At 44.1% G+C, this 23,970-nt stretch overlaps 1 pseudogene; it reads left to right on the top strand.

Moving 5' to 3' along the window:
- The first annotated feature begins 1,710 nt into the window (after positions 1-1,710).
- On the top strand, positions 1,711-2,929 carry LOC142139865 (Y-box-binding protein 2-B-like; annotated as a pseudogene).
- Positions 2,930-23,970: the final 21,041 nt, after the last annotated feature.

Consider the following 23,970-nt stretch of genomic DNA (forward strand, 5'->3'; position numbering starts at 1 on the left):
CAGGGAACAATTAAGACTGTCGTTTCAGCTATATTCTGTGTGTGCTGATAGAGATTCATTGACTGTTGAGAGAACAGCGCCATCTTGTGGCTGAACTGAGCAACAGCCCTGCTTTCTACTATAATACTTAACCCTTGATGGAAACCTCTGCAGGACATTGGAACACTACCAAATTCCTGTGCACAGGTCAGCCCAGGACTGAGTGTAAAATATGGTAACGTTACCGGGGATAATATTGGTGCACCAAATGGTTTAGATGGATGTTAATGTTATGTGATTTACCTAAGAATTGATTTATTAATATTGAAGGTGTGACATTCAGTGTTAGTGGTACCGCTGCGATTCAAGTTAACTCAGCAGTAGATGCTAAAAGTGGGGCACCTGACCCATTGGGAATAGCACGGTACCCCAAACACCTGAATAAGAAGGAGGCCTGTAGTGGGCGCGGTAGTGACCGTAAGAGTCTTCATGGGTTATTATTGATGGTTATTGCATCATCACCAGTCAGATATTGTTAACGTGAAAGTAGTAACTTTGATTACCAGTGTGCCTTATTAGACAATGTGCATTGAAGATGTTATCGTTATTCTGCCTTATACTCACCAGGTGTATGTCATATGTTAAATGCTATTGTGCTCTATGCTGATCAGACGCATTATTTTGTCATTACTATTGAGCTGAAGGGGTCAGTGGCGCGGTGTCTTACCAAAACTATCCTTACCGCATTCTCAATAAACCTAAGTTGTTTGACCAATCCTTGTCCCTTTCATTGAAGTATTTATCTCCTGACCACCGGATATCCAAACAGAAAAGAACCTGACTCGTGTCTGGAGGACAAGGGAAGGGAAGGATTCCCATCAATACTCAACCACCACATAAACTTTGGCGTCACGAACAGGATCCGAGTGCATCAGGAGAGAAATACCCTCAGTGAAAAATGGATCAGCAACCAGCAGGGCCACAAATCCCAGAACAGGCCGCCCCAGCAGCAACACCAAATGTACCCATAACTCTACCGTACTATTTTGGGGCCCCATGGCTCCCGAAGTACAGCGGAGACAACGACAAGCTACAGACGACTTCATTCACAGAATTCAAGAACAAACTGGAATCCATGTTCCGACTATACCCGTTGAATGAACAGTAGAAAGTGGAGATCTTAATAGGGCAACTCACAGGGTCGGCGCTCAGAGAAGTAATCTCATGGCCGATGGACGACAAGAAAGAAGCTGCACAAGTTTTAAAAAAAAATTCCACAACGTTTGAGACAAGAACTCTTCCAGACCTGAAGATGAAACTATATGCTCGCAAGCAACAACTGAACGAGACACTGCGGGACTATGCCCTGAGCCTACAAGAGATGCTAAGAGCCATTCAGGCAGTGGACAAAGAGGAAGTACGAAACGCGGACGAAGCCCTGACCGTACAGTTCGTAGAAGGAGTCGCCCAAGAAAGCGTTAAGATTCAGCTACGACTGATGAAAGCACAGATGCCAGGCAAAACCTTCAGAGAGTTTAAAGAGACCGCCATCGCCATTGTCGGTAACCAACGGGGAAGGGAGCAAGAATACCCAGAATTGGTGGACTTCAGAGAAAGCGCAAGCTCGACGGGAGCCATGGCACGCAGCACAGAAAATTCAACACAGGCCCAAGAATCGGTAATACAGAGCTGTCAGTATACCACCGGAGACCGTCGGAATGGCAGAAATCCAGCGAGAGATGCGCCAAATGGCGAGGCCACCGGCACCCAACTACGGGGAACCAAAGTGGAGGCCCGAAAGACAAAGACCACTCCGAGGCAGGTGGGAACCACCTCGCGAGTATGTACGGCGATCGTCCAACCAATTTGATGGTCAAGGGCGCCCGATATGCCGCCGGTGCCATGGGGTAGGACATATAGAACGAAACTGCGACCAAGACGAGCATTTAAACTCCAACACCCCGAGACCGAGGGCCAAATCTCGGGGCGAGCCCCGGGGCGCCGACCCTGTCATCCAACCGGAGACGGCAGAGGTGGAAAAGCTGATACCGGCGGGAGCAAGGAACTAACGGGGAAGAAAGTGCTGACCACCCAGGTACATGGAACTGTCAAGTGGTTTAATGTGCGGAATGGATATGGCTTCATCAACATAAATAACACCAAAGGAGATGTCTTTGTCCATCAGACAGCAATAAAGTGAAATAACCCATGGAAGTTTCTGCGCAGCATTGGAGACGGAGAGACTGTGGAATTTGATGTTGTGGAGGGAGAGAAGGGTGCCGAGGCAGCAAACGTGACTGGCCCTGGTGGTGTACCAGTAAAAGGAAGCAGATTTGCACCCTACCGACGAAGGTTCCGCAGACGTTTCTACCGGCCAAGAGGAGATAATGCTGCAGAATCTGGTGGGGAAGTAAGTACAGAGCAAGTGAGCGAGGGGGAGAGAGCAGAGGAAGTGTCCCCTCGGCAGAGACCTGTCAAGCGCAGACGCCCTCCTCCGTTCTTTTACAAATGGCAGAAGAAAGACTACGACCAGGATGCGCAGGCCTGTCGGCTGCCAGAAAGGAGCATCGTCCTCAAGAAGAATAATCGACCCCGGAGTAAGCTGGATCCCAAGTGGGAGTTGAACCCGTATGTGATTACGGCCGAACCCATATCAACGATGGCTGTTTACCAGATCTCGAGACCAGACGGCACCCGTCCACAGTGGATTCACCGAAACCAGCTCAAGCTCCGCCCAAGGCCAGACCAAGGGCCAGAAAAAACATCAAGGGATGACTGGGACGAAGAGCCAGATAATGGTGAAGGGACTTTGCTTCAGCTGCCCACTGACCCTTTCGAGCTACTATTGGCGGTATCAGGATTAGAGATCTACTGAAACTGTTGTATATAATGTATATTAAAACTGCAGTCATTGGAAATGTTTGCCATTATAACTGTTGTAGACGTGTGATTTGAGTTGATAAAGAATAACCACCTTTATGTCTTAATGCGTGAGGACACGCACCTGAAAAAGCGGGGGTGAATGTGGTGCCCCAAAGCCTAGTTGAACAGCACAGAGGAGTGCATAAGCGCTGTTAAAATGCAGGGCTACAAGGGGTTAATTGTGCTCCTGGAGACTTGTAACCAGGAGTGATTGACAGGAGGAGGATGAAGGCACTGATTGGCTGGGGGAGTAACATGAAGAGGATGTGCAGGAAGGAGGAGAAAGAGAGAGCAGCATGGTAGAAGGAACAAGGGGGGCTGAGGTGCAGTCCAACAGAGAGAAGATAAGCTGCTGCCAGAACTGGTGACATTGCCAGCAAAGCGGACGGAGAACAGCTGGGGACACACAGTGGGGCGCCAAAGACAGTATGCACTAACTACAGAACTCTTTTCAAGGTAAAACCCTAGCCTGCAGTGTATTGCACACACCCCAGTGTCAGAGGGAAGAGTGATGAGAGAATCTATCCAAAACTGACATTGCATTCTTGTACAAGGAAGGCTACTGTTCCCTTCTTGGGAGCTTTTCCCCCAGATCATACCTTACACAGGCTGCAGGGAACAATTAAGACTGTTGTTTCAGCTATATCCTGTGTGTGCTGATAGAGATTCATTGACTGTTGAGAGAACAGCGCCATCTTGTGGCTGAACTGAGCAACAGCCCTGCTTTCTACTATAATACTTAACCCTTGATGGAAACCTCTGCAGGACATTGGAACACTACCAAATTCCTGTGCACAGGTCAGCCCAGGACTGAGTGTAAAATATGGTAACGTTACCGGGGATAATATTGGTGCACCAAATGGTTTAGATGGATGTTAATGTTATGTGATTTACCTAAGAATTGATTTATTAATATTGAAGGTGTGACATTCAGTGTTAGTGGTACCGCTGCGATTCAAGTTAACTCAGCAGTAGATGCTAAAAGTGGGGCGTCTGACCCATAGGGAATAGCACGGTACCCCAAACACCTGAATAAGAAGGAGCCCTCTAGTGACCGTAAGAGTCTTGATGGGTTATTATTGATGGTTATTGCATCATCACCAGTCAGATATTGTTAACGTGAAAGTAGTAAATGTGATTACCAGTGCGCCTTATTAGACAATGTGCATTGAAGATGTTATCGTTATTCTGCCTTATACTCACCAGGTGTATGTCATATGTTAAATGCTATTGTGCTCTATGCTGATCAGACGCATTATTTTGTCATTACTATTGAGCTGAAGGGGTCAGTGGCGCGGTGTCTTACCAAAACTATCCTTACTGCATTCTCAATAAACCCAAGTTGTTTGACCAATCCTTGTCCCTTTCATTGAAGTATTTATCTCCTGACCACCGGATATCCGAACAGAAAAGAACCTGACTCGTGTCTGGAGGACAGGTAAGGGAAGGATTCCCATCAATACTCGACCACCACATACACACTGTACATGTTTTACAAGAGTTACTTCATCTGTCATAACCATCAGCTGAAAAGATCATGACTCTGTCAACTCTTTAGAGATCTGCCTACACTGCTGGTCATGAGTGCATACACACTGCAGAATTGGAACGACATTGTTAGATCGTTTACCAGGATATATAGCCTGTTTATAAAATCAAATCAAACCATACGATTTGCTTTTGAACGATAATCGTTGATCGTAGGGGAGTACACTCTAATGTGATATTGGGCCGAACAGTTGTTTATCATGTGATTGGCCCAATGATCAGATGAAAACACTGTATTGTGTACCCAGCCTTAGCTCCAGGGCAAGCAAAACTTTGTACCTCTAGTTATATGTTAATTAAGCTATTGTGAGCAGTCTCTGATTCAATTGTCTAGGACAAGGTCTAAATCAAATAACCTTACTTGTGCCTGTAATTTGTGAATGTTATTTAAAAATACTATGTTATGTTAAAACCACTGACAAGTGAAGTGAACAACATTGATTATCTCATTACAATGGCACCTGTCAAGAGGTAGGATATATTATGCAGCAAGTGAAGTCAGTTCTTGTAGGTAATGTTTTGGAAGCTGGAAAAATGGGCAAGCGTAAGGATCTGAGTGTCTCTGACAAGGGCCAAATTGTGATGGTTAGATGACTGGGTAAGAGTATCTCCAAAATGGCAGGTTTTGCGGCGTGTTCCTGGTGTGTAGTACCAAAAGTGGACCAAGAAAGGACAACTGGTGAACTGGCGACAGGGCCATGGGCGCCCAAGGCTCATTGATGCGCGTATGGAACGAGGCCTAGCCCGTCAGGTCCAATCCGACAAAAGAGCATCAGTAACACATATTGCTGAAAAAGTAATGCTGACTACGATAGAAAGGTGTCATAACAAAAAGTGCATTGCAGCTTGCTGTGTATGGGGCTTCGTAGCCGCAGTCCAGTCAGAATGCCCATGCTGACTCCTGTCCAACACTGAAAGCGCCTACAATGGGCACGTGAGGGCCAGAACAGGACCATGTAGCAATGGGCGAAGGTGACTTGGTCTGATGAATCACGTTTTATTTTGCGCATGTGTCGTTTACCTGGGGAAGAGAGGGCACCAGGATACACTCTGTTCCGCTGGAAAACCTTTAGTCCTGGCATTCATGTGAATGTTACTTTGACACATACCATCACCTAGACATTGTTGCAGACCAAGTACACCCCTTTATGGCAACGGGATTCCCTGATGGCAGTGGCCTCTTTGAGCAGAATGATGCGCCCTGCCACACTGCAAAAGTTGTTCAGTGGTTTGAGGTACATGACAAAGAGTTCAAGATATTGACTTGGCCTCCAAATTAACCAGATCTGAATCCGATTAAGCATTTGTGGGAAGTTTTGGAAAAACAAGTCAAAGCCATGGAGGCCCCACCTCGCAACTTACAGGACTTAAAGGATCTGCTGCTAACATCTTGCCATTGGATGATCCCTGTTGCCGATAAAACATAAATTCTAGAGCAATGCTAAATTCACATATGTCAAAGTGCAGTTGACGCAACACAAGTAGCCGTGGTAACACTGCCGCTAAATGAATAAATCTTTGTAACCGGATCCATTGCCTACTCCTAAATGTACAGGCTATATGTGATGTATCTCTCGAAATATTTAGCCTGGCTATCAAATTTATTGCAAGTATCCTTGACTCCTTCATGAGAAAATCAGCAGTGTAGCAAAGGTGACCATCATAATTTGGCCCTTTTCAAAGTTGCTGAGAGACTTAAACCTGACCATTTTCCCAGCTTCCAACACATCAACTTGAAGCACTGACTGCCTAAGATCTCCCACCCCTTGACAGGTGTCATTGTAACGAGATAATCAATGTTATTCACTTCACTTGTCAGTGGTTTTAATTTTGTGGCTGATCAGTGTATATATTTCTATTTTTTATAAAATAAAAATGTGTTTGTAAAAAACTTATACTATGTTTTATATGAATCAATATGTATGGTTAATTTAAAAATGACAACATGATGGCTATATTTTTATCGAACACACAAAAAAGAATAAGCAAATTATTTTGTTTTCATAGGCATTGTTAGCTAGGTGCTTCCTCAATGACAAACTTTGGACAACTATATTATACTACAAGCAGTACATAGATGATGTCTTCCTGATCTAGTCTCATATGAATGAGTCTCTTATTGAGATGGTGAGCTTTTTACATTCTGTTGACTCTCCTATTAGACTTATTATGGGGGCCAATGAATCTTATTTTTTCAGATGTTACTATTTTTACCACCGATTTAGGTTTTGGGCACAAATTGTACAGGAACCCCAATCAACATACTATCTTATTATAAAAGAGGTTTCATACTTTGCCTTTAAAATAGAACCATCCACTCTCACAATTTACTAGAGTTTTGAGGAATAACTCGTATACGAAGATTGCTGAACTACAGCTTTGTAAAATCCATGCTAAATTCCAAGAGAGGGGTTACAACTCTGATACCATTAATACTTTTTTATCCAAAGTACAAATGATCCCTCAAGTTGTATATAAGAACCATGATAAAAATGTGATGGATTCACATCAATAATTTGTTATTTCTACTACATATGAAACTGGAAGCTATGTGATAAGAGACTCCAGTAAGAAACAATGGCACATTGTAGCTACTTATCATTCTTAATGAAATGTTCTACCTAAGAGACCTTTGTTAAGATATAGAAGGGGGCATAACCTTAAGAGCATTTTAATGAGACCAGACATTTCCATCAAAAGGATGAATGAGAGTTGGGTGACCTCTTTGTTTTCAATGCCCTGTTTGTACCACCTCTAGAGGTTTGACAGCTGATAATTTTTTTATCATCCAAATAATAGAAATAGAAAATTCCTTTTAAATCATCATGAACTTCTGAATTTGTAATACATCCTGATGTTTTTGAGACAGATTAGTATCGCTAAACCTATTACCGTTATTATGGTAAATTTAACCCAGCTTTCTGCTCACGGCTCAGAAAAAAAAACGGTGTTTAATCTAACGTAATAACGTTATTTAAGCACACTATTACCGTAATAATGGTAATAGTGCTCAGGTCGCGTTACTTTTTACAGTAACGCGGACAATTGAATTCCCTCCTCTATATTCTGTCTTAAAAACAAGCTGCAGTGATACATCTGTGGCATGTCACTTCCTTGAAGCCAAATATCCTTTGACCACCCTCAGGTGTATTTTAAATAATTGTATTCCACTTTAAAATGAGAAGGTGATCAAGCCAGACGTTTACTTCGTAGAGAAGCATATTGGATCCTGTAGTGAACCTAGAGGAATTACAGCTATAAGGATTAACCAATAACATAACTGGGGGGAATAAGGCCTAATCATATCTGCAGTGTAAATATGGTATATAAAATTAATCCATTGATAAATTGAGCAACTAAGGCAGCGGTTCCCAAAGTGTGCGCCGCGGCTCCCTGGGGAGACGCGGCGCTGTCACAGGTGTGCTGCGGCAACCCTTGCAAAAGAAAAAGAAGAAGAAGAAGAAAGAAAAAAAAACAAAAACAAAAAAAACTTACCAATCCAGCGCTGGATCCTCCTCCGGAGGAGCAGCAGCAGAGAGGACATCAGAAAGAAAGACAGCAGAAAGTGAGGAAAGAAGGTAAGTAAAGGAACGGAGATTGATTGGGGACAGAGTGTGAGATACTGAAGGGGGAGGACAGAGTGTGAGATGCTGAAGTGTGGGGGGGAAACAGAGTGAGATGCTGAAGGAGGGGGACACAGAGTGAGATGCTGAAGGGGGGACACAGAGTGAGATGCTGAAGGGGGGGACACAGAGTGAGATGCTGAAGGAGGGGGACACAGAGTGAGATGCTGAAGGGGGGGACACAGAGTGAGATGCTGAAGGGGGGGACACAGAGTAAGATGCTGAAGGGGGGAGACACAGAGGGAGATGCTGAAGGGGGGGCACAGGGTGAGATGTGGAAGGTGGGAGGACACAGGGTGAGATGCTGAAGGGGGGAGACACAGAGTGAGATGCTGAAGGGGGGGACACAGAGTGAGATGCTGAAGGGGGGACACAGAGTGAGATGCTGAAGGAGGGGGGGGCAGAGTGAGATGCTTAAGGGGGGGCAGAGTAAGATGCTGAAGGGGGGGGGACAGAGTGAGATTCTGAAGGGGGGACAGAGTGAGATGCTGAAGGGGGGGACAGAGTGAGATGCTGAAGGAGGGGGGCAGAGTGAGATGCTGAAGGGGGGACAGAGTGAGATGCTGAATGGGGGGGCAGAGTGAGATGCTGAAGGGGGGGACAGAGTGAGATGCTGAAGGGGGGGGACAGAGTGAGATTCTGAAGGGGGGGCAGAGTGAGATGCTGAAGGGGGACGGGACAGAGAGAGATGCTGAAGGGGGGGACAGAGTGAGATGCTGAAGGAGGGGGGCAGAGTGAGATGCTGAAGGGGGGACAGAGTCAGATGCTGAATGGGGGGCAGAGTGAGATGCTGAAGGGGGGGACAGAGTGAGATGCTGAAGGGGGGGACAGAGTGAGATGCTGAAGGGGGGACAGAGTGAGATGCTGAAGAGGGGGACAGAGTGTGAGCTGATGAAGAGGGGGACACAGAGTGTGAGATGGCAAAGGGGGACACAGAGTGATATGGTGAAGGGGTGCAGTGATATGATGAAGGAGCACAATGTGATGGTGAAGGGGCCTAAATACATCTTACGTTATTTTGACCCAACTACTTAAAAAACGGGACTACCTGGTAATTATTTTGGCTTAGGGGTGCCTTGGAAAAATGATGGTGACTATAAGGGTGCCTCGAACTGGGAAACCACTGTACTAAGGTGTAAAATGTGAAGTCAGAGGGTCTGGTGTGTGTTTACTTTGTGGCTCTGCCCACCTCTATGTTAAAAGATAACAGCACCACTTTCAGAAAAGTTAGGTCACATAGTAGAATTGTGTTATTATATCAAGGAACATGCAAATTGTGGTTGTAACTAAGTGTCATAGACCACAGCCCCTTGGAGGTGAGGGAAGGTGTGAAAGTGTCTTTAAAAACCTGAGACCAGATTTATTTTCTGTTTATTTGTATTTTATTCATTTTGTTTATCTTTCTTTCTTTTATGTTTTTAATTTTGCTTTTGCTTTTTAAATATTAGTATTTTTTTTTTTTGTAGAATCTGAAACTGGAAGCGCAAGTCCAGGCTTCCAGTCCCAGTTCGCATGCCAAGTCGGCATGCCGGCTCAAACATGCATACAGGGTCCTTGGACTGGCTTGGCAAACCGTAAGAAGAGTTTTACTGCTGCCAGCCAGTATCACCGAAGAGCTGAGCATTTTTATAAGAAATTGCACGTTAAAAGATTTTCTATGGCTACAATACACAACTATAGAAAATCTAGCCATCGGGAGAATCTTGATAAATAGACCTCCTATGCATTAATTACAGATATGTATTTATATATATATATATTTATTTAAGCTGATCACCTCAATATCATTTTCTGTTGTATATTGCCTATGTTTTTATTAATTTATTCATGTAATAATGTTTTATATGAATTCTACTAGTTAAGAATAAAATTACTTTATTAAACTTTTACAGAAATATTGTGTTACAATATTTAATTTAATTTATAATTATAAAGTAATTTTAATCTTTCTCCCCCTTCTCTCTCTCTCACTTCCAACCACTCCCCTCCTTTCTATTCCCTTTGACCCACCACTCCCCAGCAGCACTACTAACTTAGCAGCTCATTTCTTCTGGATAGAAGCGTTGTTTCATCAATACATCTGTGGCGCTTAAAAGAATGAAAAAAAATACTCTGCTTATTTTATCATTTTAGGACTGCATTATTACAATGGTACCCTGTGACATATGATGCTGATGAAGGCAACTAAGCACTGGCTGTTTCTAGTGGCATTGGTGGCACCCCCCAAAAGCTGGCCCTGCACTGTACACATGTGATACCAATTTATTACAAATGAAAATGAAATGTGTTTTTATCAAGCATCCTACGAAAACCTATGTTATTTGCTTATTTATACTTGTTTCTATCATTATTAAGTCATTAAGAGGTTTACTTAATATCATGTTGCAATGTGCACAAATGTACCGTAAGCCTTTAATATGATTGCTTGGTATGTGTTACAGATTACATCATGTTATTGAATAACAATACAAAATGCTAATTGTTTGTGTATTGTAATGGACAGGAAATGAGTTTATGTGTTTACTCTAATAATATTATCCACTGTAGAAATTTCCAAATAAGTGACCCCTTACTTCAGTCTTATTAAGCAGTTGCTGTTTTATTCTAACATATCAACTGCATAACATAAACCTTATATGTTCCATGGCTTCCTGACACTAACTACAGTAGTGGCCAAAAGTTTTGAGAATGACACAAGTATTACTTTTCACAAAGTCTGCTGCCTCAATTTTTATACTTCAGAATGTAATGAAGAGTGATCAGATCAATTGCAATTAATTTCAAAGTCCCTCTTTGCCAAGACAATGAACTTTATCCCAAAAACAAAATTTCCACTGCATTTCAGCCCTGCCACAAAAGGAACAGCTGACAGCAGGTCAGTGATTCTCTCGTTAATACAGGAGAGAGTGGAAGCTTTAAAAGGAGGGTGTTGCTTGAAAACTTTGTTCTTCCTCTGTTAACCATGGTTATCTGCAAGGAAACAAGTGCAGTCATCATTGCTTTGCACAAAATGGTCTTCCAAGGCAAGGATATTGCTAGGTAAGATTGCACCTAAATCAACCATTTATCAGATCATCAAGAACTTCAAGGAGAGAGGTTCAATAGTTGTGAAGAAGACTTCAGGGCACCCAAGAATGGCCAGCAAGAGCCGGGACCGTCTCCTAAAGTTGATTCAGCTGCGGGATGGGGGCACCACCAGTGCAGAGCTTGCTCAGGAATGGCAGCAGGCAGGTGTCAATGCAACTACACGCACAGTGAGGGGACGACTTTTGGAGGATGGCCTGGTGTCAAGAAGGTCAGCAAAGAAGCCACTTCTCTACAGGGAAAACAACAGGTGCAGACTGATATTCTGCTAAAGGTACAGGGATTGGACTGCTGAGGACTGGGGTAACGTCATTTTCTCTGATGAATCCCCTTTCAAAATGTTTGTGGCATTTGGAAAAAAACGCTTGTCTGGAGAAGGAAAGGTGAGCGCTACCATCAGTCCTGTGACATGCCAACAGTAAAGCATCCTGACACCATTCATGTGTGGGGTTGCTTCTCAGGCTCACTCACAATTCTGCTTAGTAACACAGCCATGAATAAAGAATGGTACCAAAACATCCTCCAAGAGCAACTTCTTCCAATGATCCAAGAACAGTTTGTTGACGAACAATGCCTTTTCCAGTATGATGGAGCACCTTGACATAAGCAAAAGTGATAACTGTCACGTGCACTAGGAGTCTTTACCCAGGGATCACCAGATGATGGACTTACCAGAGCAGTATAGGTGGTAATATGGTACTCTGGTAGCGGGGTGATCACGGAACAGGAGACAGCAGATGGTAGAGAATGCTCGTGGAAAGTCTATGACTAGCAGCACTGGTAATATGTAATAATAGTACACGAGGAACTGAATGGACAAGGGAAACGTGAGGGTAGTCAGTGGTCTGCGGATAGCAAGTTGTACCACTGCTATAGTGAGGAGGAATGTCCAGAAGTAACGAGGAGGTGATGAGAGTCAGCGGTCTGCGTTAGCAAGTTGTACCGCTGTCTAGGTAAAGGAATGGAATCCGGGTGGAGGTATCCGGGAAGTCAGTGGTCTGCGTTAGCAAGTTGTACCACTGCTATGTGAAAGGATACGGAAACAGGTGACTCAGGAAACAGGGAACAGTGGTCTGCCTCTAGCAAGTTGTACCACTGAATATATATGTGAGGAGGAGCACGGGGAGAGAAATGCAATGCAGAGTATACACGGGCACACTGAACTTGATCCCACGATGATATGCACAATATAGTAATGACTGAACAGCACTGCACAATAATACAAAGTCACAAGAACTATCCAGGCAAAAGGTAACACAGTCAAATGATGGCAATAGTCTCAGCGGATAGTAAACTCCAGAGGAGAACAACTCAGTCCAGCAAGATATGCAATACACCAGCACAGTCAATGAGAAGTATGCATACCGTGCATGGCCGGTGCTAGGGTCCATGGCGCCCTAGGCAAAATCGGTGCCCCCTCTCCCCCCCACGCAAAAATCGGCGCCCTCCTCCCTCCTCCCCCCTCACCCCGTCTTTTCTTACCTTGTCTCACCACCGCCGCCTCTCTGCTCCGTCTCCTCCCCTCCACTCACTGACAGTGAGTGGAGGGGAGGAGATGGAGCAGAGAGGCGGCGGTGGTGAGCAATAGCCTCTTCCCCCCTCCCCATGCATCTGAATGCTGTGCGGCGGCCGTGACAGGTATGGTCAGCGGTCGCCGCACAGTTTTAAAATTAATTTCCAGTTCTGTGGCGCCCTCCAGGCGCCATCCAGAGCCCGGCGCCCTAGGCAAGTGCCTAACCTTGCCTAATGGGAGCGCCGGGCCTGATACCGTGGTTCAGGAGAGCAGGCTGTCAGACAGAAGTGCAGAGATAGCTGGACGGCGGGAGGCCGGCAGGATACGAAGTCCCAGGAGGGTAGAAGCGGTAATCTAGTAGGTGCAGCGCACAGGTAGGTGAACCAGCAGGGATAGAAACAAATACTCAGGAAGCAGTAGTATATAGAACTGGACACCTGGAGAACACTGAAGAGTAGAGATGATCTAGACGAGATGAAAGCAGCGGGGCATTGATCCAATGCAGACAGGCGAGTTGACACAAGCGGAGGCACTGTAGAAGCACGGAGAGCGGATCAGCTGGCTGCAGACGCGAGGAGTACTGGAGGGTAGCGATGAGCAGGGAACTGCAGATACACAAAGGCAGCTTATAGGAATCAGCTGGAGCAGTCACGATGAAACACGGGAGAGTTGAGGTGAGCAGGATACTGTAGATAAACGGAGGCAGCGGATAGGAATCAGCTGGTGCAGTCACGATGAAACACGGGAGAGTTGAAGTGAGCAGGATACTGTAGATACACGGAGGCAGCGGATAGGAATCAGCTGGTGCAGTCACGATGAAACACGGGAGAGTTGAAGTGAGCAGGATACTGTAGATACACGGAGGCAGCGGATAGGAATCAGCTGGTGCAGTCACGATGAAACACGGGAGAGTTGAAGTGAGCAGGATACTGTAGATACACGGAGGCAGCGGATAGGAATCAGCTGGTGCAGTCACGATGAAACACAGGAGAGTTGAAGTGGACTGCAACTGAAGTAGCACAGAGGCAGCGGATAGGAATCAGCTGGTGCAGTCACGATGAAACACAGGGAAGATGAAGTGGTCTGGAAACCACAAACGAACAACAGGAATCAGCAGGAGCTGAACACACGAGGAAACACAGGAACACCTTCAGAGGCTCATGGGGAATGAGACTCCAAGATCAGGCAATGAGGTATTGACCTCAGGTGCTTTAAATAGGGAGTGTTGCCTGATCAGCCAATTAACTAAAAGGAACATGAACTGAAGGTTGAAAAGGGCTGCACATGCGCAGACCCTCAGGATGGTGGACGGCCACGGTTCCTAAACACAGGAGAAGTAGCACTCACAGTCCGGTGAGTGACAGTACCCCCCCTTTTAAAGGTGGGCACAGAACACCTGGAACCGGGTTTGTCCGGAAACTTGGAATAAAACTTCTTAAGAAGAGCTGGGGCGTTGAGATCTTCAGCTTTGATCCATGAACGCTCCTCAGGACCAAAGCCTTTCCAATGAACGAGGAAACGAAGAACTCCTCGCAAAATATTTGCATCCAAAATATGAGTAATCTCAAAGTCTTCCTCCTGATGAATTTGAACTGGCCGAGGTGCTGAAGGAGGGACCGAGAAATGGTTGATGATGAGAGGTTTGAGCAAGGACACATGGAAGGCGTTGGAAATACGAAGATTCTTAGGAAGTAGAAGTTTGAAACAAACTGGATTGATCACTTGAATGATCCTATACGGACCAATAAAACGAGGAGCGAATTTCATAGATGGGACCTTCAAACGAATATTTTTGGTAGACAACCAGACACAATCTCCAATTTTCAGTGGTGGAATAGCCCGCCTCTTTTTATCTGCAAAAGACTTATATTTGACAGATGTTCTCTTTAAACAGGTTTTGACCTGAGACCAAATATTTTTGAAGGTTTGGCAAACAGTCTCTACAGCAGGAACTTGGGTGGGAGGGAGGGCAGGAAATTCTGGAAAAGACGGATGGTGACCGTAAACCACAAGCACTTGACTTTTTGAAGATGACTCCTGAGATCCATCTTCAACGTCCGAGGACGTCACGAACGCCCGATGAGGAGGAAGGAGTTCAGACTGAACCTTATCGCACAGATCTGTAGATGAAGGATCCTGTGGAGGGAGACCTGGTGGACCCGGTGAAATAGACGACTGCTGTATTTTGAATGGAACAACTTGAGAGAGACAACGATGATGACATTCAGCTCCCCAAGACGTAACTTGAGAAGTGTGCCAATCAATCTGGGGAGAGTGACGTTGAAGCCATGGAAGGCCTAATACAATCGGACTTGTAGTAACAGGAAGAATTAGAAATGAAATTTCTTCTTGGTGTAATACACCAATTTGAAGGGTTACTGGAGACGTACTCTGGGTGATGAGACCATTGAAAATGCGTGATCCATTGATAGCAGTCACAGTAATAGGTGTCTTCAAAGTAATCACTGGTAGGGACCATTGATTCACGAGGGATTCAGAAATAAAATTTCCCGCAGCTCCAGAATCAATAAGTGCTTGGGACTTAAAGGATTTGGTAGCAAAGAAAACTGAAACATCAAAAGCACAGACTTTTAATTTCGTAGAACAAGGAGAGAACTCCAGGAACCCTAACCTTATCTCCCCAGTATTGGTTAGAGCCCGGCATTTCCTGGGACAAGAATTGAGCATATGCGTGGAATCCGCACAATAGATACAAAGTCTATTTTTTACTCTTCGGTCCCTCTCCTCTGAAGTTAATTTGGAGCGACCTATCTCCATGGGTATCACTGGAGATGAAGCTGGGTGAAATTGAGGTACCAAGCGAAGAGGCGCTTTGAAGGAAGTTACTTTTTCGGAATCATTCTCACGAAACCTCATATCTACACGAAGGCAAAGGGAAATCAAATCATCCAAAGAGGAGGGTACTTCTTGTGAGGTCAGTGCATTTTTAATTTTATCGGAGAGCCCCTGCCAGAAGGCGGCAATTAACGCTTCAGTGTTCCACTGAAGTTCAGAGGCTAGAATCCTAAATTGAATGATGTACTGGCCTACTGTACGAGAACCCTGACGTAGACGGAGGATGCTGGATGCAGCGGAGATGACACGACCTGGTTCATCGAATACACTTCGGAATGTGGAAATAAATTTGGCACTATCCTGTAATAATGGATCGTTTCTTTCCCACAGAGGGGAAGCCCATGCGAGAGCTTGTCCAGAAAACAATGTTTTTTTTTTGGTTTTTTTTCTTTTTTCCTTCTCTCTGTTAGAGCTAGTGGGTGTGGTTTAATTGCATAGTTGATACAGCTGGTTAGTGCAAGCTCTATTTAACAGGAGGTAGCAAGCGATTTCATTGAGCTTGTGATTTCACTGCTTTTTTGATTTCAAGTGCTGTTTTTGTTTAAAGTGTGGAGTTGGTTCCATTAAGGATTGCTGTGCTGTGCTGAGAGAGTGATATAGTTTGGGGAATTATTCTGTGTGTTTATTGAACGGGATTCGTTTTTCTGTGTGTTTATTAAGTGTTTTTTTTTTCTTTTTTTCTTTTTTCCTTCTCTCTGTTAGAGCTAGTGGGTGTGGTTTAATTGCATAGTTGATACAGCTGGTTAGTGCAAGCTCTATTTAACAGGAGGTAGCAAGCGATTTCATTGAGCTTGTGATTTCACTGCTTTTTTGATTTCAAGTGCTGTTTTTGTTTAAAGTGTGGAGTTGGTTCCGTTAAGAAGTTGAATCCAGGAAGGGGTTTAATCTGGTAAGTGGCTAGGAAAGGCTAGTACTAAAGTTCACTGTAGGCTATAAGAAGTTAGGTTAGCCATAATAAGATGAGTAGTAGCAGGCTTGATGATCTCACTCAATGCATATCTTGTCATATGTATGCACACTTGGAGCAAGTGTTCCAAGGTTTATACCTCTGTGAGAAATGTGAGCAATTGGTCTCTTTGGAAGCCCAGGTAACTGATCTAAAGCAGACCATTGCAACATTGAGAGACATTGCCAACCTGGAGCAGAGTTTACAGCTCACCGTTGATGCGTTATCTGAGCAGGGTGGAGCAGAGACAGAGGAGGATGCACAGGTAGGCAGCTGGGTAACAGTTACTAGGGGTAGCAGAGGGAGGAAGAGGCAGGCCAGTTCTGAGCTAGGCAATCCCAGCAGATTTGCCAGATTGGATGAAGATACTGTGGAAGGCAGTTCAGAATTGGTAGAGTTGGATGTCACTGCTTCCTCTAGCAACCAGGGGAATGGTCTCTCCAGCACAGAGGGGACCAAAGTTACTCAGGGACCCAGGCAGATTGTGGTGGTAGGGGATTCAATTATTAGGAAGGTAGATAGGGCAATCTGTTACCGGGACCGTGCATGCCGAACAGTGTGTTGTCTCCCGGGTGCTCGGGCTCGGCATATTGCGGATCGGGTGGACAGATTGTTGGGAGGGGTTGGGAATGACCCAGCGGTTTTGGTGCATGTTGGCACCAATGACCGAGTTAGAGGAAGAAGGGGTGTCCTAAAGAATGATTTCAGGGACATAGGTCGCAAACTTAAGGCAAGGACATCCAAGGTAGTATTTTCGGAAATACTACCTGTGCCACGCGCTAGTCCAGGGAGGCAGCGGGAGATTAGGGAGGTTAATGCGTGGCTAAAAGATTGGTGTAGGAAGGAGGGTTTTGGATTCTTAGAGCACTGGGCTGATTTCTCGGTCAGTTGCCATCTTTATTGTCGTGATGGATTGCACCTGAATGAGGAGGGGGCTGCAGTGCTAGGGGAGAGGATGGTTAGAAGGTTGGAGGAGATTTTAAACTAGGCTCTGGGGGGGAGGGGCAAGCAAGTATTTATGGGATAGACATTGAGAGTAGTAAGGAGGAATTTAACAAGAGTAAAGGGGGTGGAGAGGGGGGAAAGGGAAGCATAGCCGATAAGGAGCGGCCCTTTTTAAAGCAAAAAGAAATACCTAAGGGAGGCAATAGACTTAAGTGTATGCTTGCAAATGCAAGAAGCCTGACAGGTAAAATGGGGGAGTTAGAACTAGTAGCAATGAATGAGCAGTATGATATTATAGGTATTACTGAGACCTGGTGGGATGATACACATGACTGGGCAGTCAAATTGGAAGGCTATTCTCTCTTCAGGAGGGATAGGGTAAATAAAAGGGGAGGAGGAGTATGTCTTTATATTAAGCCAGAATTAAAACCAAGTATTCAGGAAGTTATATACGAGAATATTGGTGATAATATAGAGGCATTGTGGGTGGAAATATCCAGCGGAGGAATAAGTTCAGAGAAGTTTCTGATAGGGATATGCTATAAACCGCCAGATATTAGTACGATTGAGGAAGCCCAACTTCTACAGCAAATTGAAAAGGCTACACAACTAGGTCAAATTTTAATTATGGGGGATTTTAATTATCCGGACATTGATTGGAGTACTGAGACCTGCGGTACAGCTAGGGGAAATAGGTTTCTGAGCACGCTAAAAGACCATTACATGTCCCAATTAGTTGAGGAACCAACTAGGAACCGGACTATACTGGACCTAGTAATAACAAACAATGTAGACGTAATATCAAATATTCAAGTAAAGGAGCACTTGGGAAACAGTGATCATAATATGGTCTCATTTGAAATTAGTTTCCAGAAACAACAGTATAAGGGATCAACTAGTACTTTAAACTTTAAAAAGGCAAATTTTAATATGCTAAAGGAGTCTATAAAGAGCATAGACTGGGACAAAGCCTTTGAAGGAAAAAATACGGAAGAAATGTGGGCTGTCTTTAACATGTTGTTGGAAACATACACGTATAAGTTCATTTCCTATAGGAAATAAATGTAAAAGAATTAAGTCTAAACCAATGTGGCTAAATAAAAAGGTAAGGGAAGAAATGCAAAGGAAGAAGCGTGCATTTAAATTGTTTAAGTCTGAAGGGTCAGAGGAGTCCTTCCATAGGTACAAGGAATGTAATAAAACATGCAAAAAGGAAATTAGATTGGCTAAATTAGAAAATGAAAGGCACGTTGCAAAAGAAAGTAAGACAAACCCCAAAAAGTTTTTTAAGTATATAAATGGCAAAAGGATTAAAAAAGATAATATAGGACCACTAAGAAGTGAGATGGGTGAATTGTTAAATGATACTAAGGAAAAAGCAGAGATATTAAACACGTTCTTTTCTTCAGTATTTACCAGAGAGGAACAAATGGCAGGAGTAATACATAAAAATGGAAATGAAACCATGCCATTAATTAATACTTGGTTGTCAGAGGTAGAAGTCCGAAGGCGACTGAAGAATATTAAGATAAATAAAGCTCCAGGTCCAGATGGCATACACCCAAGGGTCCTTATGGAATTAAACTCGGAAATAGCTAGACCGCTATTCCTAATTTTCAGAGATTCAATCTCATCAGGCTCAGTACCAAGGGATTGGCGAATAGCAGATGTGGTGCCGTTGTTTAAAAAGGGGACGAAATCACAACCAGAGAATTATAGACCTGTAAGCCTGACATCAATAGTGGGGAAACTACTGGAAGGTATTTTAAGGGACAGTATTCAGGATTACTTGGTACGCAATAAAATTATTAGTGGGAATCAACATGGATTTGTGAGGGATAGGTCATGTCAAACTAATCTAATTAGTTTCTATGAGGAAGTTAGTGGGAACTTAGACCAGGGCAGGACAGTAGATGTGGTCTACTTAGATTTTGCAAAGGCCTTTGATACAGTGCCACACAAGAGGTTGGTTTACAAAATAAGGGAACTGGGTCTAGAAATCAAAATTTGTACTTGGATCGAAAACTGGTTAGAGAATAGGGAACAGAGAGTTGTGATAAATGGAACATTTTCTAATTGGTCAAAGGTCTTAAGTGGAGTTCCTCAAGGTTCCGTGCTGGGACCACTCCTTTTTAATATATTTATTAATGACCTTGGTGATGGTTTAGAGAGTAAAGTTTCTATTTTTGCAGATGACACTAAACTCTGTAAGGTAATAAAATCAGAGCAAGATGTAGCTTCTCTACAGAGGGACTTAAATAAACTGGAGGATTGGGCGGCTAAATGGAATATGAGGTTTAACACAGATAAATGTAAGGTTATGCATTCAGGGATCAAAAACAAGAACGCAATCTATAAATTAAATGGAATTAATTTGGGAGAATCTATAATGGAAAAGCATTTGGGAGTGCTCGTAGACAGTAGACTTAGCAATAGTGCTCAATGTCAAGCAGCAGCTGCAAGGGCAAACAAAGTATTGGCATGCATAAAAAGGGGCATAGATGCAAGGGAAGACAGTGTAATTTTGCCACTGTATAAATCATTGGTAAGACCTCATCTTGAATATGCAGTACAGTTCTGGGCACCACTCTATAAAAAAGATAATTTGGAACTAGAAAGGGTTCAGAGAAGGGCGACAAAATTGATAAAGGGTATGGAGTCATTAAGTTATGAGGAAAGGTTAGCCAGTTTAGGCATGTTTACTTTAGAAAAGAGGCGTCTAAGGGGAGATATGATTACTATGTACAAATACATTAGGGGTCAATACAGAGAGCTTTCATGGGAACTTTTTACCCCAAGGACCATACACAGGACACGTGGTCATTCCCTAAGGTTAGAGGAGAGGAAATTTCACAACCAGCAAAGGAAGGGGTTCTTTACAGTAAGGGCAGTCAAGATATGGAATTCATTGCCAGGGAAGGTTGTGATGGCAGATTCAATAGATATGTTTAAGAAAGGGTTAGACAAATTTTTAGCGGAAAGGTGTATCCAGGGATACGACCGTTAACTTAAAATAAAGGATAGTAGTGGATATAGGGTAAAAATTGGATTGCAATATTGAGTCTGGGGGGATTTTCAAAATTGAAACAGATGGGCGGTTGCCTACTCTGGATTAATTTCAAATATAAGTGCAGGATCGCAGGAGATCCAAAATAGGTTGAACTTGATGGACTGGTGTCTTTTTTCAACCTCATCAACTATGTTACTATGTTTACTATGTTAAGATAGGTCACTCTGGAACGATGAGTAGAGAAATTTTGAGGTTGGAGCCCAAAATGAACTGAGCATTGAGTAAGAAAACCCCTACATGTTTTGGGGTCTCCATCATACTTTGACGGAGTAGGCAGGTGAAGCGTAGAAGCCGTAGACACCTGGGATGGCACTGGGGAAACGGAGGAAGGCACAGGAGCATCAACGGTAGCTGTGATATTTTGGACAGACGTTCTTTGGGAGGCTAACGCCTGGTAACACCGCAGCAAATGCCGCTGGCGAACTTCCTGTTGCTCAATACGGGTAACCAGATGCCGCAGCATCTCTTTAGCTGTAGGTTCCGAATCTGGGTCTGTCATGGCCTGATCTTACTGTCACGGGCACTAGGAGTCTTTACCCAGGGATCACCAGGTGATGGACTTACCAGAGTAGTATAGATGGTAATATGGTACTCTGGTAGCGGGGTGATCACGGAACAGGAGACAGCAGATGGTAGAGAATGCTCGTGGAAAGTCTATGACTAGCAGCACTGGTAATATGTAATAATCGTACACGAGGAACTGAATGGACAAGGGAAACGTGAGGGTAGTCAGTGGTCTGCGGATAGCAAGTTGTACCACTGCTATAGTGAGGAGGAATGTCCAGAAGTAACGAGGAGGTGATGAGAGTCAGCGGTCTGCGTTAGCAAGTTGTACCGCTGTCTAGGTGAAGGAATGGAATCCGGGTGGAGGTATCCGGGAAGTCAGTGGTCTGCGTTAGCAAGTTGTACCACTGCTATGTGAAAGGATACGGAAACAGGTGACTCAGGAAACAGGGAACAGTGGTCTGCCTCTAGCAAGTTGTACCACTGAATATATATGTGAGGAGGAGCACGGGGAGAGAAATGCAATGCAGAGTATACACGGGCACACTGAACTTGATCCAACGATGATATGCACAATATAGTAATGACTGAACAGCACTGCACAATAATACAAAGTCACAAGAACTATCCAGGCAAAAGGTAACACAGTCAAATGATGGCAATAGTCTCAGCGGATAGTAAACTCCAGAGGAGAACAACTCAGTCCAGCAAGATATGCAATACACCAGCACAGTCAATGAGAAGTATGCATACCGTGGTTCAGGAGAGCAGGCTGTCAGACAGAAGTGCAGAGATACCTGGATGGCGGGAGGCCGGCAGGATACGAAGTCCCAGGAGGGTAGAAGCGGTAATCTAGTAGGTGCAGCGCACAGGTAGGTGAACCAGCAGGGATAGAAACAAATACTCAGGAAGCAGTAGTATATAGAACTGGACACCTGGAGAACACTGAAGAGTAGAGATGATCTAGACGAGATGAAAGCAGCGGGGCGTTGATCCAATGCAGACAGGCGAGTTGACACAAGCGGAGACACTGTAGAAGCACGGAGAGCGGATCAGCTGGCTGCAGACGCGAGGAGTACTGGAGGGTAGCGATGAGCAGGGAACTGCAGATACACGAAGGCAGCGGATAGGAATCAGCTGGAGCAGTCACGATGAAACACGGGAGAGTTGAGGTGAGCAGGATACTGTAGATAAACGGAGGCAGCGGATAGGAATCAGCTGGTGCAGTCACGATGAAACACGGGAGAGTTGAAGTGAGCAGGATACTGTAGATACACGGAGGCAGCGGATAGGAATCAGCTGGTGCAGTCACGATGAAACACGGGAGAGTTGAAGTGAGCAGGATACTGTAGATACATGGAGGCAGCGGATAGGAATAAGCTGGTGCAGTCACGATGAAACACAGGAGAGTTGAAGTGAGCAGGATACTGTAGATACACGGAGGCAGCGGATAGGAATCAGCTGGTGCAGTCACAATGAAACACAGGAGAGTTGAAGTGGACTGCAACTGAAGTAGCACAGAGGCAGCGGATAGGAATCAGCTGGTGCAGTCACGATGAAACACAGGGAAGATGAAGTGGTCTGGAAACCACAAACGAACAACAGGAATCAGCAGTAGCTGAACACACGAGGAAACACAGGAACACCTTCAGAGGCTCATGGGGAATGAGACTCCAAGATCAGGCAACGAGGTATTGACCTCAGGTGCTTTAAATAGGGAGTGTTGCCTGATCAGCCAATTAACTAAAAGGAACATGAACTGAAGGTTGAAATGGGCTGCACATGCGCACACCCTCAGGATGGTGGACGGCCACGGTTCCTAAACACACGAGAAGTAGCACTCACAGTCCAGTGAGTGACAATAACTAAGTGGCTCGGGGATCAAAACATCGAAATTTTGGGTCCATGGCCAGGAAACTCCCAGACCTTAATCCCATTGAATTTGTGGTCAATCCTCAAGAGACGGGTAGACAAAAACCCCCAACAAATTCTAATAATCTCCAAGCATTGATTAGGCAAGAATGGGCAGCTAACAGTCAGTATGTGGCCCAGAAGTTGATTGACAATATGCCAGGGCAAATTTCAGAGGTCTTCAAAAAGAAGGTTCAACACTGCAAATATTGACTCTTTGCATAAACTTATGGTAATTGTCAATGAAAGCCTTTGACACTTATGAAATGCTTGTCATTTTACTTCAGTATACCACAGCAACATCTGACAAAAAGGTCTAAAAACACTAAAGCAGCAAACTTTGTGAAAACCAATACTTGTGTCATTCTCAAAACTTTTGGTCATGACTGGACACCCAATAGTCCTAACTATCACCTGGCTTCTAGTCAGTGTCAGAAACCCCACCCACCAAATCCCACAATCCTTTTATTCAGTACACACACACCACAACAATCACACCTATGTCGTGCACCTGTGAGTAAACTCCTTTCTCAAGGTAACAGCAGCATCCTTAACCCTGTCTGTACCTTTCCCTGCTGAAAGGGTCCTATTCTTGTTACCTTTTACACACCACAAACTATTTAAATATAAAGAATGCGACAATAGAACTGGATAGGTAAACCACAGATTAGGTGGCTACATCAAATACAAAGAAAATGGAAAAGATAGAATACTTGCACTAGGTTATTGAAATTAATTCATATAAAATAGAATTTTTTTTATAAAATTGCATTCACAATAAATATAAAATTCACAATTAATACCCAGTCATATTAATGAATAAAACAATAAACATTAGTTATACAATATAAATGTACCCTTCATTGTTGTTAAGGTGGATAAATTATATAGAGGAACATTTTGAAAGTGTCTGTCCAGGAGCAGGATTCCCTCAGAGTAGAAGTGGTATAGCATCCTGTCCGCAAGTTGGTATGCTCAGGAGGTGTAGGTTTTTTACCATGGTTGTACCGTGAGTTATCATCCAACATGCTCAGAATTTTCAATGTTTGCATTTCCATCCAGAAGTGAC

The sequence above is a fragment of the Mixophyes fleayi genome, chromosome 2 (genome assembly GCF_038048845.1).
Source record: "Mixophyes fleayi isolate aMixFle1 chromosome 2, aMixFle1.hap1, whole genome shotgun sequence".
NCBI classification, from domain to species: domain Eukaryota; kingdom Metazoa; phylum Chordata; class Amphibia; order Anura; family Limnodynastidae; genus Mixophyes; species Mixophyes fleayi.